The sequence below is a fragment of the Rattus rattus genome, chromosome X, assembly GCF_011064425.1.
Source record: "Rattus rattus isolate New Zealand chromosome X, Rrattus_CSIRO_v1, whole genome shotgun sequence".
In the NCBI taxonomy this organism is placed as follows: domain Eukaryota; kingdom Metazoa; phylum Chordata; class Mammalia; order Rodentia; family Muridae; genus Rattus; species Rattus rattus.
The window spans coordinates 66,404,904-66,417,732 of record NC_046172.1 but is presented as its reverse complement, the minus strand read 5'-3'; the positions used below and the strand labels follow the sequence as shown (position 1 = coordinate 66,417,732).

At 42.6% G+C, this 12,829-nt stretch overlaps 1 non-coding gene and 1 pseudogene across 1 annotated transcript; one reads left to right on the top strand and one right to left on the bottom strand.

Moving 5' to 3' along the window:
* Positions 1-4,129: 4,129 nt before the first annotated feature.
* LOC116889419 lies at positions 4,130-4,236 on the top strand. The gene has a single exon (XR_004386384.1). It is a non-coding gene; the product is annotated as a U6 spliceosomal RNA (small nuclear RNA).
* A 7,747-nt stretch (positions 4,237-11,983) lies between these two features.
* On the bottom strand, positions 11,984-12,329 carry LOC116889280 (annotated as a pseudogene).
* Positions 12,330-12,829: the final 500 nt, after the last annotated feature.

Here is a 12,829-nt window from a genome sequence, read left to right as displayed (position 1 = left end):
GTTAGGGTTAGGGTTAGGGTTAGGTTAACACCATACTATTCCCACCCTCATTGACTGTGGTGATTTGAAGGAGAATGCCCTCCATAGTCTCTGGAATTTAACTGTTTGGTCCCAGATTATTTGGGTAAGTTTGGGAAGTGAGGCCTTGTGTGGGATGTGGAAGTCAACGTGTGAAGAAAAAACGTGGGATGGAGAACGAAGCACTACAAGTTCCTGTGACTCCTCGATGAGTCCTGATCACAGCATTAGATGTACACAACATTAGACCTAAGATGACGCTGCCCCATCAAGATGTAGAATGTTTCTATCACTTGAAAATGTCGTTTCAGGCCTGTGGTGAGACTTGGTGGTAGAATGCTTGCCTAGCAAGAGCAGGGCCCTGTGTTCAGTCCCCAGTATAACAAAATAAAGTGATTTCTTCTCTTACAGCAAAGCTCTCACCTTAGGAAGTTGCTGATCTGTTTTTGTGACCATTGGTAACTTTGTCTTTCCTAGAATTAAAGAAAGAAGGTGTATACAGTGCATGCTGTTTTATTTCTATTTTCTTTCACTCAACTCTGAGATTTTAAGGTTCATTCATCCTATTGTGTATATCAATATTCATGCTTTTTAAAAAAAATCTTTAATGGATATGGTGGTGTTGTGAGGTAACGTCACCAGAGAATGCAGGCACACACTTAAGGCCAAATAGAAAGTCATTTACTCTCAATGGTGATGTACAATTTTCAATTGTTAATTCTGTACTGGCAGAGAGCTAAGTGCTGGCAGGATTCTGGTACTGTCATTTCTATGGCCCATCTCTGGGTTTTCGATTTTGTAAATACCCATCCTTCTTCACCTGCCTAAAGGCAATGGAGAATTGTATCAGAGGTTGTCTCACTGCTGATTGGATGTAATAGCGAGCTGACAGTCAATAGCTAGGGCAGGAAGTATGGGGCCAGATCTTCCAAGCAAAGAGAGTGATGCAGGGGAGAAAGCAGATGCTGGGATTCAGAGAGCTGAGTGGGAAAAGGTATAAAGCTAGCCAGGTGTCAGATTGTGGGTCATTCATGTTAAGTTAGATGAGCTAGCTGGGAGACTGCCCTAACAAAACTCTAAGCTCTAAACTTTATTAGCAGCCTCTGTGTCACTATTTGTAACACTGGTGGGCCCAAGAAAGTCCAGCTATACAGGGAACTTGCCCAAATTATGCAGCCATTAACCTTGCCACTTTTTACTTGTTATGCACAAAAAAACGAATCCTGGTTCCACACACTTCAGTTAGCAAGAACAGTTAGCAACAAGTGGAGCTACGGAAGCCAAGAAAACAAGGTTAGTAACTTTAGGAACTTTTCTAGAACTATGGACTAAGATGGATTAAGTTCTTTTGGCATGTGTTGGGGTCTACATTTTGGGTTCTTAGGTCAGAATAATGTCTTGAACATGGCATCAGTTGTGCTAAGGTCTGGAAACCTGTTACACTCACCACTGGTTCTCTTGGGCATAAGTCAAATTGTGAACTTATCCTGGAGCAGAGGTTTAATTGTATCCTCCCCTTAGCACTAACAATGTAACAGAATTTTCTCTGTCTTACATAGTTAAGTACACAGTTGAGCAAGCAGGGTCTAAAAGAGCAAAAGGATCAATGGTCTAGCAATTGCTGTAAGTAGAATCAGGGGGACCAGGAGAACAAGAATTGATAATCATCATCAAATTCTTGGCATATTTTTTCTCTCCTTATGATAATTTCTGACCATATTCAAACTTTCTCTAACTACCCTTGACTGGCATAGAAGCAACAACTTTCTCCCAGTGCCATACAGAGACTTCCTTACTTCATGAAGAGGTCCAGATCTCTTCGATTCTGAAGAATAACTTCCACTAAGGAGTCTATCTCAGGATCCATTTACAATTTTTCATATGGTTTAGGTCTATGTTTGCTTGAGTGCTGAGTTCAATGAACCTTTAATTCCCCACAATTAGGGCTGAAGACCCAACTACACAGAGCCTGAAATGCCTAACCCTAGCAAGAAGGAAATGAGAATGGGAAGAGCTGGCTGCACACGAGAAAACTCAGAAGCTAGGTTTAGGTAGGACCTTCCCTCCTCTCCCTTGGAGATGAACACCTGTGGTATAACATATGACAATGCAGAGGAGGGGCGTCTCCTACACAGCAAATAACTCAAAAGATTCCCAGTTGGTTAACCCATCAGTGCAAGCAAGCCAGGTAGTCTCTGGGGCCCATTTGAGTGGTATATATCTGTTCACAAGGCCCTGTGTTTAATCCCAATACAACCTTCCTCATCTTTATGAGAATAATATTTACATATCACAAAATAAGTAAGCTGAAGTACATGCCGGAGAGTGCTACACAGCAGTGTAATGGAACAAACTGGAAGGAGAGAGAATTTGAGTTCCATCTTCCTGCAAGTCTAATTCCTACTTTCTTTCATCTTCATGCTGGGAAGAGAACCCAAAGCCTTGTACATACTAGGTAATGCTCTACCACTGAGCAAGTCCCACTGTTTACTATTCTACTAGTGAATAATTCGTTTGTGTGTGTTTCTAATATATGGGATTGATCAAAGTACCTTTTTCCTATAGAGATAGCCATTTATTCCAGCAACTGTCCATTGACTTACTTTGTGTAAAATATCAACTAAAATGCTAACCTGGGGCTATATGAGACTTTGCCTCAAACAACAACAACACAAAGGAGCACTTATTGCTGAAGATGTGTACACCACACACACACACACACACACACATGCACACACACATACACACACACACATGCACACACACACCCACACATGCACGCACACACACACACACAAACACACATACACAGGTACACACATACACACACACACACATACACACACACACACACACATACACACACACACACACACACACACACACACACACACACACACACATACACACACACACACACACACACACATGCACACACACACACACACACATACACACACGCACACACACACACACACACACACACACACACACACACACACACACACACACACACACCACACCTTGGTTGCAGGATATAGAAAAAATCAGTCTTGAACTGACCAGGAAATAAACTCTCCTGCTGACTAGATTTCACAGTGCTGAGAATGCTGTGCTGGTTTCTGGGAGAAAAACACGTCAGAATCCAAAGGTTTTGTTCTTCAAAGGATACCATTTAGAAAATGAAAACCATCAAACTGCTGAACAAAATAGTTCTAAAGTATACTTTCTAAAAACGTATATCTAAGAACTCAAGATAAAAGGACAAGTGTAGGACTCAATGATTAAGAACACTGGCTGCTCTTGCAGAGGACCCAGGGTCAGTACCAGCAGCCACATGGTGCCTCACAACTGTCTAACTCCAGTTCAGGGATTTAATGTCCTTACTAGGCCGTGGATGCTGTGATGCAGGCATACATGCAGGCAAACATGCATACACATAAAATAAAAAAAATGAATCTTTTTCTAAACTATGAACAGGTGTGATAGTTGGTCTGACTCACGAACTTGACAGGTTTAAGGTACATCTAGGTCTAGTGAGACCTATTTTTGTGTTAAATGGACGTCTTCCTAAGATTGCATCTAGGATAGTGAGGATAAGGACCCACTCTAAATAGGGTGTAATGTTGAGCGGCAAACTTGCTGGATAAAGAGGGCAGGAGTGAGAAAGGCAGGTGATCCAGCAAATCTATTTCTGTTCTGAATGACTGAGTCTGTCACACACACACACAGCCAGCCAATTTCACATTCTTGCTTCTTTGGTCCTTCGAAATGAACTCGCTATCAGTAACTCGCCTGGGAATGTCCAAGCTCTTGGCATTGAATTGGAACTGTGAACGCTTTCTACTTTTCTTCCTGGATTAGAAATCTGATCCTTGGCTTCTCCTGCATGCAGATGGCCACTGTTGCACCATATAACCCCTCTCATGCAAGCCAATCCAGTAAATCCCTTTTGATAATATGGATATGTGCTTGCTATCAGTTCTGTCTTTCTGGAGAATCATGCCTAACACAGCAGGTAACCAAACTTAAAAGCAAATAATATAATTAACTGTTATGTCAGGAGCCTGTAATCCAGAGGCTAAGGCGGGAGGATTAAGAATTTAAGGCCATACTCACTTTGGCAGCACATATACTAAAATTTGAACAATGCAGAGAAGATTAACATGGCCTCTGCACAAGGATGACACGCAAATTCTCAAAGCATTCCATATTTTTGTGGACTGGTGCCCCACTGGATTCAAGGCTGGCATTGATTGCCAGACTCCCACTGTGGTACCTAGTGGAAGCCTGGCCAAGGTCCAGAGGCCTGCACGTATGCTGAGCAACACCACAGCCATTGCTGAGGCCTGGGCTCACCTAGATCATAAGTTTGAGCTGATATATGCCAAGCGTGCCTTTGTGCCCTTGTATGTAGGTGAGGGGCATGAAGAAGGGGAGTTCTCTGAAACCCGTGAGGACACGGCAGCCCTAGAGAAGGATTATGAAGAGGTTGGTGTGAATTCTGTTGAAGGAGAGGGCTACTAAATTAAATGTCACAGAGGTGCTGCTTTTACAGGGAAGTTTGTTCTGTTCCAATATAGAAAGTCATGGTCTGATCAGTTCATTTGTATGTGGCAATGTGTGCTTTCATACAGTTACTGACTTATGCTTTAAATATAAATCATTTGTCATAGACACAAGCCATCCATTTCACTGATGGGTTTTAAATAAAGTATTTTCTGTCTTTAAAAAAAAAAGAGTTTAAGGCCAGTATGGGTACATAAAAAGAAAAATGTCTCAAACAAACATACACTCGCACACACACCATAACACACAATTAAAAAAATAAAATAATTTGGGGAAAAAAACAGCAACACTATATGCTGGACTTGAGAGACGATGAAGGCAAGAGAATCAGGGATTTGAGGCCATCTTGGCCTCACAGAAAGTGGAAGGCAAGCTCAGGCTGAAAGACATCCTGGCTCAGAAACAAGAGCAAAGAAAAACAAGCAACAAAAATACTATAAAATATCACTTCGTACCTGATGCTGACCTTGTTTGCTGTGGGTCAGCGTTCTGCCTTGCCACTGGGGTGTGTGAATGCTGCTTGGTCAAGACAAAAAGGGCTACATTCTCACCACCATTGGGGTGCAGGGATAGTAGAACACAGCCTAAGATGGGGGCCCCAGCCCAGATGAGAAGTGACTCAAGCCGAGACAGGGGAGGCAGGAGTTCCCAAACTCCCAGATGTCCAGTTGCTGCTGGGAACCTCATAGAGTCAGGAACGAAAGTCCAGTGATGAGCCCAGGGCTGGGGGGGGGGGATTCCAGCTTAGCTTAGGGGTGAGTGTCCATGTCTGGAGGGTAGATAGGGGCTTCTACAGGAGACTTAAGTGAGCAGTTCTGTATGACAAATGGCGGTTCTTGGTGAGAGAGACAGACTTTGCTAGTCCAAACCGATTATCCATTGTTCATTGTGGGAAATGAGTGCATACAATTTACTCAGGGTGGACTAGAGATTAAATATCTTTTACAGGGAAGAATGTCCAAGAAGGGAAGCTTATTGGCTAAACAGTCAGTGCACATCTAGATACTTCATTAGCATGGAGAACTCTATGCTCTGTGTTATGTGACTAGCAGTCAAGATCCTTATGTGGGGTGTCATGGTAATGTGCTCCAAGACTGGAACCGGGTCTGAAACACCTACCGTTCTCAGATATGAGAATTTGCCAGGTTTCTGAATCCATTCAACCTTCCCAGTTTTTGGTTTGTGGCCCTTTTGAGCTACCAAGTGACACCCAAAATGTTTAAATAGAAAAAGTTCCTCCTATAGGAGGCATGTTCACTGCAGCACAGTTTGAGGTGGTGAGGATCTAGTTGCAAGAAAGTAGATGTGCATCGTGGACTGCCGTATAGCAGAAAGAAAAAGTGGGCCACATATAAACAGCACTGATGGAAGAATCAGAAGCATAATACAATGTCATTTTTACATCCTGAAACACACATCTCTCTCTCTCTCTCTCTCTCTCTCTCTCTCTCTCTCTCTCTCTCTCTCTCTCTCACACACACACACACACACACACACTTTGAAAGAATACCTATAAAATAACAGAAGTATCAGGCACAGTAGCATACACTTGTAATCTCAATACCCTAGAGAGAAAAGTCAGATTAAATTTGATGTCTGCTAGGGTTACATAGTGAGACACTGTCTCTAAATAAATAAATCTAAATAAATAGATAAATATCTGTGGGATAAGGAATAAAAGTGAAGTGGCCAGTTTCACTTGGAAGCTGGACTATTAAAAGAAAAACATCTAGAACATCTGTCCTAAAAAGAACTGGCACTGTCAAACATGATAGGGGCTTAATATCTTTATTATTTTTAAAAAGATACACACCAGAAGAAGGCATCAGATCCCATTACAGATGGTTGTGAGCCACCATGGGGTTGCTGGGAATTGAACTCAGGACCTCTGGAAGGGCAGTCAGTGCTCTTAACCACTGAGCCATCTCTCCAAGCCCTAGATGTTATTTTTAAGAATTTTTTTATTTATATGCGTATATGCGTTTTATCTACATAATGTCTGTGCACCACATGAGTACCTGCTGCCCATGGAAGTCAATCTTATGGACCTTGCCCAGTGTGAACATGAGGCCTTGGGTTCAATCCCCAAAAGAAAGGGGGAAAAGGGAAGGAAGGCAAGGAAGGAGGCAAAAGAGGCAATGAGTATTCTTAGTGGGTGGGAAATGCAGTCTGAGATGTGGGAAGCTGAAGTTGGTATTCCCTGACTCTTAAGCACCTAGATACTGCTAGAAAACCACACAGGGAAGTTGGGGACGAAGTGTCAGGGGTCCACAGGCTGGTTGATGAGACCAGGGCTGCGGGATGAGGCTGCTAGCCGGTGGCTGGGGCTGGGAGCTCTGGCTTAGTTCATTGGCAAAGGTAGTGGAGGTTGTCTGGAAGCACAGAGAGGCCTTCGAAGGAGATTTAGGCAGCAAAGCTCTGTAGGCGAAGGCCTCCTCCATGTTTCCCATGGCTGTGGTAGGTGAAAGAGACAGTCCTTGGTCCCAAACTGTTTATTGGTTGTTCATTGTGGAAAATGAATGCATACCAACTTCTCAGCTTGGAGCAGAGAATTTGCGGGAAGGGATGTCTGAGAAGGGAAGCTTATTGGCTAAACCCTCAGGACCCCTAGGTACCTCATTAGCATGGAGAACTTTGTTTTGAGCTACATGACGGATGTGGGAGTGTGGCACACACGTGTTCCAGGCCAGAAATCTCAGACCCGCTCTACCTTACATGATCTCAGACCCGCTCTACCTTACATGATCTCAGACCCGCTCTACCTTACATGATCTCAGACCTGCTCTTCCTGGCATGATCCATTGTACCACATAATCGCAGCACTGGGGCAGCTGAAGCAGAAGGCTTGCAAGTTTAAGGACAGCCTGGGCTACATAGGAAGTTGCAGATAACACTACAGAATGAGATGTCTTCAAAGGGGGAAAGAAAGGCATGAAGGAGAAAGAAAAGAAAGAGATGCTATTTTATAAGAAAATGTATTTAATACTGGCCCAAATAATTAAGGAAATTTGTCCTTAAAGAGCAGAACACAGCGGGCTGTGAGATAGCTTAGCGGTTCATAGGAGTTGCTGCTTTTGCAGTGGACCTAGGTTCAATTCCCAGCACACATATGGTGTTTCCAGTACCAGGGTATCAATACTCTCTTCTAACCTCCTCAAGCAACAGGCACCCATGTGGTGCATATACATACATGCAGGCAAAACGTATATAAAATAAAAGGAATAAATCTAACTTCGAAAAGTTAAAGAAAAAAAGAGCAGAAAACATTGTGAATTTCCCAGGTCAACTTATATTTGTGCTCCATATTGTCACCTCCATCTCTCTAACAAGCACAAGTTCCACTTGCCTGACTTATCCCTCAAGTGATATTACTTTGAATGTGGAGGTCTAATAAATAAAATGTTCAAATAAGAAAGAATATGATTTCTGAGCTGTCAAAATGGCTCAACAAAACAAGTAGTTGTTTTGCAAGCCTGAGATCCATGAGTTCAATCCCAGAACCCAGATTTCCAAAAATTGTCCTCCCCCTCCCCCTACACACACACACACACACACACACACACTCACACACACTCACACACACAAATAATTTTATTTTAAAAAATAACATATTTAGTCTGATGTTTCATTTAGATCAGGAGATAAAAGAAAATTCCTTCCGTCATGAATAATTTGCCACTTTTATTAATAGATGCAAACAATAATACCTCTGATAAGGAGCGTGGACAAGTACTTAGATACTCAGTGGTCAGTTCAGGATTTATCCTCTGCAGCTAGCCATACATTTTAAGATACATTTACAAGACTCACCGATACTCAGTTTAACACTAGCAAGCTATCTTAGTCAGTGTTCTATTGCTATGAAGAGACACCATGACCAAGGCAACTGACAAAAGAAAGCATCTAATTAGGGTTTGCTTTCAGTTCTAGAAAGCTAGCGTTCATGATCACCATGGCAGGGAGCATGACAGCAGGCAGGCAAGCAGGCATAGTGCTGGGGCATTAGTTAAGAGCTTACATTCTGATCCACAAGCACAAGGCTGGAGGTGGGGGGAGGGAGAGGGATAAGGAGGGAGAGGAATAGGGAGAGCTCACCTGGTAGGGACTTTTGAGACCTCAAAGCCAATCCCCAGTGGCACATCTTCTCCAACAAGGACCTACTTTCTAATCTTTCCCAAACCAGTTCCATCAACTACAGACCTAGCATTCAAATATAAAACCTAAGGGAGCCATTCTCATTCAAACCACCATACAGGCACTGAAAAAGTATCAACTTTTTAGATTCAGTTTCTCATTCCTATAACATACAAATGTGTATCAACACTTACTGTGTAAAGAAACGATGGAGAAAAAGTGAGTGGAGTTTAAGCTGTGCTGCTGAGGATATTCTAAGAGTACACACTGCCTATAGCATAGGGAGGATACGCATATGATGTCAATGACTCTTTTGATCAGAAAAGGCTTTAAAGTTAATGCATTTCTTAGAAATCCTAGACTTTTCAGTTACCCTTTGCCAATCTCCTTTCTTCATCCCAAGAGTACCTCTTGCACCTCCCCACAGAACACAAAATGGAGGATATTTTGAGAACCATACCCCAAGGTAAGATCTTACGTGATTGAGAGGCCTCAAAGAAGGTTAGGATTTTAATTATTCACAAGTGAAAGTTTCTGGTTAATTTGAAAAACAATAAAAGAGTAAAGCAATGTCTCCTAAGGCCACCCCAGTGCTCCCTCCTCTTCAATATTTGCTGAATGCGGGGATGCTGCTGCCAGGACTCTGGTGTGATTAGCAGAGGGAATTTTAAGCCATGGTCCGCTGCATGGTGCTTCTGACTTTAATAGTAGCATTTTATACCTTGACAGCCCAATAAATATGTAAGAAGACAGTGGCACTAGTGCGTCCCCAGATACAGCTTCCAATGGGTTAACATAATGAGGCAGTATAAATTCACAGTTGGTCGATCTGCTCGGATTTCTAAACGCCCCACTTTACTGTGTAAAAATTTCCTACAGGAGATTTCAGAATCAATAATTCCCCATCAGCGGCTTTGAGGAAGCAAAAGAAACCCTACCCTGTTGCCTGCTGGGTCTCTGAGGGAAGACTAGAGTCATGATCAGGCTCCAACCCATCTCCTTAGCTCTGCAGCAGCCATAATTAAGGATAAGCCATAATCTGCCTTTAAAATGTCCTCCACGTTCTGTGCCTTCCTTTGCACAGCAGTAACTATTTTTAAAAAATCAAATCATCAAGAGCTGAGATTGGGTCTTTATCCTGCCCTTCTATTTCTGATATCAAATGTGTAAATCCTTCAGCCCTGCTGTCTGATTCTGAAGAGCCTGTTCGAGGGCTTTTTAATAATTTAGTGGTTTGAGGGATTTGAACACTCATTCTCCCTTGGGCAACCTGCTGATAACTCAAAGTACAAACTTTGTACTCTTATCTCGGTTTTGATGCAGAGCATGGAATTCTGAAGGCACAGCAAATGAGGTGTGACTGAAGACCTCTGAACCTGCCTGGCTTGCATGCCTCTCAACAGGACAAGGTCCTTTTCGTCTCAGCTGATTAAACACTGACCGCAACAAGTAGCCCAGGGTGGGTACAGACAGCCCATTTACCACTTGCTGTGGTACATAGCTTTTCCTTTAAACGTTTTCAATAAAGTGCCCAGACAGGCTAGTTAGTAGAAGAACTGGACCTAATCTTACCAAAAGCAACACAAGAAAATAATTATGTGGGCAGAAATGGACAAATTTGATTGTGGTTACCTGAAATCATTATTGGTCACTCTGTACCCTCAGCCTTGGCAGGTAGAGAACACCATTCCTTTCTCAACATATGGCAAATGGCCCATTAGCTCCTTTAAAACAGCTGCCTTTTACTCTTTTCTCATTACTGATGAGAAAGAGGGTGGCATATTTAAATATGCATGCCCACATAGGTACACAGGCTTATATGTATGCGTATACACGAGTGGACTTAGTCAACATTTATTGAATGCAGAACACTGTGTGGCAGGAAGTACCAGGGGAAATTAAAAAAAAAAACTAATTTCTGCCCACATGATAGTTACAGTCTAATGGACAATTTGTGATGCACAGAATGATGAGCAAAAATTGATTACTCTGGAGATAACAGCTTCTCCTTTGTAGCATTTTCCCCAACCAAGTGCAAAAGTAATGCATATTTCTTGCAAAAACTTTAGAAAGTAATCACCTGTAGCACCAGTGCCCAGAAATATGTATTAGCATTTAAAGATATATCCTGAAGACGTGTCTTTCTGAGGCTTATAAAAATGTATTTTAAACAGTTGGATACCAGCTGGGAGGTGCACATCTGTAATCTGAGCACTCAGGAAATAGAGATAGGAATTTAGAACTTCAAGCCTATTCTCAGCTACATAATGAGTTTGAGGCCAGCAGTGGCTACATGACACCCTTTCTCAAAAACAAATAAACCGGGTGGCATGTGTGTTTAATCTCAGCACATAAAAGACAGAGCAAGCAGAACTCTGCAAGTTGGAGGCCAGCCAGGTCTCCAGAGTAAATTATAGGTCAGCCAGGGCTATGTAGGGAGATTTTTGTCTCAAAACCAAACAAACAGAGGCTAGAGAGATGGCTCAGTAAGTAGGAGCATTGACTGTTCCTCCAGAGAATACAGGTTCAATTGCTAACATCAACATGGTGGCTTACATGTGTAGCTCCAGTTCCAGGAGATCTGACACCTTCTGGGCCAGGCATATACAGACATATATGGAGACAAGGCACCCATCTACATAACATAAATAAGTAAGTAAAACATGCAAAACCAAAATAAATTGTAACTATGCTCAGTTTAACTCACTTAACTATACTCATTGAACTCATTGTAGCTGTATATCATTTACAAAATTATTTTGTCAGAGCCAATTCACTGAGTTGCCAGACTGTCAGACACTCCATCCACCCTTAGGACTTACCAGGATCCAGAGCTCTAGATACAGACACTCAGAGCCAGTCTGCTCCTCCCCATCTGCTCATCTATCAGCCATCACACCAGCCACCCCAGTCTGGGAGAGCATGAAGTCCAAACCCAGAATCTGGGCCAGAACACCATGGAGAAATTCTCAGTTCACTAACCCACCAGACGGCTAAACATCCCATCTATTGTTGGACTCGGAGTTTTGTGGAGCTGGACACCCCCCCCCAGAGGCCTAGTTAAAGGTTTCCATAGCCAGTGTCCCCTCATCTACCAGGTACCCCATCCACCATACAGATCTGGGACCCCATGGAATCTGAACGAGAGGCCAAATCATAAGTTTAAGTAGGAACTCACAGAGCCAGTATATCCAGTAAATCCCTTCCCCATGAATGCCAGCTACCCGACCCATTGCACTTTGTTGGTACCTCTTTTTTTTTCTGATATCACAAAAGTTTATTTAGCAAAAAGTTTCATATGAAGATGTACATGACCTAATTCTACATCACAATCAAGCACGCCTTTGGGGAGGGATGTGGACACACTGCTGAACACTGGTTAGACTCTTTCCAAGGCTGCTAACATGATGATGCTGTTTCCTCGGATGACCACCATCCCGATGTTGTTCTGCTGCCCACTGGTTGCCATCTCCACACTCATCAATCACAAGGCTCATAAAGGGGTCAAAGCCCCGCAGTATCCCTTGTACATGCCTGCCGCCGTTTAACTTCAATGATAACTTCTTGTCCATAAACTTTTTCAGTTCGGGAGGGTGGGCTTTGCTCATGGCGACTCTTCGTGAGCTCAGCACAACGGCGAAGGAGTGGGCGGCCCTGTTGGTACTACAAAATCTGAGTTTGAATCTGAGTTCCAGGAAGTTATCCCACCATTCTTCCTCTCAGGTATTCAACACACTTCTCAGCCCTTGGGTTTTGTAGAGCTTGACGCTGAACCCCAGTTAGAGATACCCAAAAGCAGTATCCTCCCCACCCACTGCTGAACTATTAGCCAGTCTACTTACTACTTTGATCTGGAACCACATGGAGACTGAATCCAGAACCTCAATGTAACCCCAACACTTAGAAACAAGCACTTTGAATATTTGTTTGTAAATGCTATTTTACAGTTTCAGAGCTCAAAGAGGATATGAATAAATGTCTAAGTGAAAATGGTGAAAACATAGTTGAATGAAATAATAAATAAATAAATAAATAAATAAATATTTTAAGATGTAAAAATAGAATGTAATAAGAAACTCTTTTGGGGAAAAAGTAAATATGAAATAAA